This window comes from Ammodytes marinus, assembly GCF_949987685.1.
Source record: "Ammodytes marinus genome assembly, chromosome: 19".
Lineage (NCBI taxonomy): Eukaryota > Metazoa > Chordata > Actinopteri > Uranoscopiformes > Ammodytidae > Ammodytes > Ammodytes marinus.
In genome coordinates this window covers 6,433,298-6,437,500 of record NC_137223.1, presented here as the reverse complement: position 1 = coordinate 6,437,500, position 4,203 = coordinate 6,433,298, and positions in this window count along the sequence as shown.

The window sequence follows — 4,203 nt, the reverse complement described above, 5'->3', positions numbered from 1 at the left end:
ATACTTTTACAATCTAAACAGTCTCAGTTGTGGTAGAAACGTTTTCATGAAAGTCCCACGAGTAAGCACACGTTTCAATCATATTTTGAAGATAAACGGATGCTGATATACTCAAGGTTTAGGATCAAAACATTTTAACCATGCTTAATCTCATAATACATATCGTACAGTCTCAGTTGTTGTATCAACTTGTTCAGGCAAGTGCCATGAATAAGCACAGAGTTGATTCAAACTTTGATATTTACAATGTAATTAAGATAAAGTGAACTAAATGTGTCATGCATTTTAGGAGTCTGCTGGATCACCCTAGGTGTGGAAATATGTTAATGGTGATTGAGGGCTCATTATGCATGAGTGATTGGGATATGCTAAAAGGGTGATTTGGGTTCAAGATTCTCAGACATAAGTAGGCAGGCAACAGAGAGCTCATTTCAGTCCCTCATTGTGATCCTGCTGTGAAGACAGAACTGACTTTACAGGATGAACGAAGAAAGGAAAAAGCCCATTGATCGTAGATATCTCTACTGTCTGCGTTGCAAAAAGCCACAGGACAAGTTGTCTGTGCACCTGGCCAGGGTCTGTATGAAAAAATGCACACCAGAAGAACGAGCAGCTGCGGTTGAACGGGCCAAGGAAGACACCAAGAAATGGACTTTGACCAGAAATTGGGAATACAGTCACATTTGTGAGTTGCTGCCCCACGCAAAATGTCGTTCTGCAATGGTGAATGAGCTTCTAGAGAGAGGATTCTTTATAAGCAATATACCGCCAGAGGCCATTCCTGTGAGTTCTGAAGAGGACATTTCTGCAGAGGAACCTGGCACATCTGAATCCACCGCCACCAGACATATTGCCAGCCCCACCCTTTCTTCATCACCAGATGAGGATTCCAGCAGCTCTGCCTCCAGCAAGGATGTGGGGCCAGTAGATCCTTCTTGGCAAAAGTATGTATAGGACATTACACACAGTGTCACAGAAAAGTAAATATCTACAATGTTTTTGTAATTCATTATTGAATTCTCCTCCTCCTTTTCAAACAGAGATCCTCCTGCTGCCACAACAAGTGTTAGGGTGAAAATGCAAACGGCCGGTCTGTATGACAGGTTTCCTGAGGACGCCAGACTCATTGCAGACTTCAAAAAGTTCCTTAGGGACTCTCTCAACGTCTCCAACTGTCAACAGGAGGTGAGATATTTTACACATCATCCAGTCAATTTCAACAATGTTCCATATGTCCACTTAATTTGAATGACGTTAATGCAAAAGGGTCTGGCTAACATTTATTTCTCATCATCCCTCTTAAAGATTGACAATGTGGCACGCTTCCTGCGCTATTTGCAGCCTGAAGGTGGAGAAGTTACGATAGACTTTCTCCAAAAGAGCACAGAAACCAGAGAGTACCTGATATGTCTGCAACAGACAGAAATGAGCGCAGCTACCATACTGAACTACATCAAAAACATGATACGGTTCGTCGACTTCCTGAAGACAAAGCTGGACATGGAACAGGAAGTGCCAAATCTCCACACCATGTGCCAGAAATACAAAGAGTTTCTTCAGACGCTCAGGAAGCCAGTTGCCAAAGCTCATTCAAGAGCAGTGGTCAGCACAAAGTAAGTACTATTATATCTGTATTGTCCTATTACCATTAATGTTGTTCTGGTTTACTATAATCCTCAATGCAGTGTTTAATAACCTGTCTCTCTTTTTCTCTATAATTTTTAAAATCTAGATACGACCGATTTACCCATGGCATGCGCACTGTTGCAGAATGCCAGGAGATTTTGAGGGTTGCAAAGAAGGACATCTTGAACACGTTCCATAAGTTCATGGAGGAATCTGAAATCATGGAGACTGAAAAGACAACATTCCGCTATTACTGTGAAGCGGTTTTGGTGTTACGTCACGTCCAGCGCCCCGGAGCTGTGGAAGGCTTGACTGTAAGTGCTTCTATCTTAACAGCTTGAAGGAGATTGACCCCATGATATGTTGTAATGGTCATGTGGAAATGCATGCATTAAAATATGTTTATGTTTTCCAGTTGAAGGAGTGGCAGCAGAGAAAGCACGTCAGTGGCAGGGCTGTGGTTGGCATCTGCCATCACAAAACTTCAACACAACAGGTTGTCGCAATTGCCTTGACACAGGAAGAAGAAGCTGTAAGTCCTTTAGCAGATGTGTTTCCTATTGATGTTTTAACATTAAGGAAATGATATATCACTTACAATGGTTTGCAGTCAAGTAATTGTCTTTCTTGTTCCCGCAGTGGTTACAGACATACCTCGATATGATTCGGCCAGGATACGCAAGGGGTGACTGTGACAAGTTTTTCCTTTCATCTAATGGCAAAAGACTTACCAGTGTCACAAATGACCTAGCTCGACTCCATGAAAGGTATGTACCTACCTACATACATGTGCTGATGAGTAATGTTCATTGAATGTTCAAATGTTCATTTTTTGTATTTCACCCTATTCACTGTGTATTATCAGACACAATCATATCACTAATTCATGTTTCATGACAAATCTTTTTACAGCTACAATCTCCAAACTTGCACTAGTATGGAGGTCAGAAGAGCAACTGAGACCGAGTTGGCTGAGACCGAGTTGGCGTCAGTGTGTACCGAGAGCCAAAAGGAGGATGTTGCACAGTACTTGACCCACACCAGTGCTGTGGCTAACCAGCATTATCGAATGCGACAGCCCCATGTTGTAGTAGCCACAGCTGTGTTAATGGAACACCACACTGAGTAAGCATCTTCATTTTACACAAAATAGCAGGTCAATTAAATCTGATAGTTGTTTACCAAGTTGTCCTTATTTTGTATAATTTTAACCCTCATCTTTGTTCATCTTAAAGTGCTACAGTGACAAGAGGCGGCAGCCCCGCACTACCCATAGATGTCCAGGCACCCGAGGCTTCCAAGAAGGACTTCTCGGCCTTCATTGCCACATTCCCCGTTTCCATCGTAGGGCAGCCACCCAGCAAAAAAATGAGGGTCTCAGAAGGGTTCACGAACGACCGTTCCTTCTACGACAGGTGGCGATCCCAGCAGTATCTCGAGAGACAGAAAATTCTGTTGTGTAAGTACTCCAATGCATTATCTATGAATACAACATTGATTACCAAATCCAAAAATCACTTACAGAATACATTTTATTTAGTGTGATAAATGACCAGCATGATTGAGGTTATTTTCTTCTTTCAGCAAAATACATCCTTCAGAAACCTTCTTTCAATCAAGTGGAGAAGCTGATCACAAAGCATGGGTGGATGGCCAACTATCCTACCCCAGATGAGATTCTGCTGAGGTGGACACCAGCCTCCAAAAAGTCCATTGAAGCTAATGCTCAGGCCTGCCGGCAAACGAGGAATCAGACATGGAAAGGCCTGGTCATTCAAGACTTTGGAGCAGAGAAAGGAAAAAGTAAGAAAATCTGTATTCATCTTGAGCTCCACCCAGAAGAAAAACATATTGAAATGTTTGTCAAGCTGTTATGTGTAATGTATCTAACTCAAAATGTAATCTCCTCTTAATTACAGGACTGGTAACAACAAAGCCTTTTGCCAAAGGTGAAATTGTGTGTGATTATCACGGAATCCTTACCACAGATGAAGAGGGGAGAAGAATGATGAGCGAGAACCCAGGAGAGGACATGTGTGGTCTGTTTTTCTTCAAAGCTGGCAAGAAGGAATTCTGCATGGATGGCCACAGCTCATGCGAGTGTCATGTCGGAGCAGACATTGTAGGCAGAAGAATCAAGCATTCTTCGAAGCGGATGAACCTGCAGCCACTTCACTGCCTTTTTAATTCAGGAGGTGAAAAGCATGCGATCCTCTTCAGGGCAGTTCAGGATATTCCAACCAAGACTGAACTTTCTTTTGATCACGGTAACAAGAAGATGTCCTTCCGAGAACATGGCCTAGACCTGGCGTGGCTGGATTTGTAGAGAGAGACAGGGCTGGTTATATGCTTAAATGTTATATGCTATGCTTATCCTTATGCTTATCCTTAAACGAGGATCAATTTAAGATGGTGTATGCTTCTGGTGCGCTTCTGTAAATCGTTTTATCACAGCACTGTTTTTTAATGACTTTTAAATAAGTTTTTTGAACAATTTTAAATGACCTCAGCTTGATTATGTGAGTAGGTGTAATTCATTTGGTGCAGTGAAATATTTTGCCTTGAATTTGTTCAAAA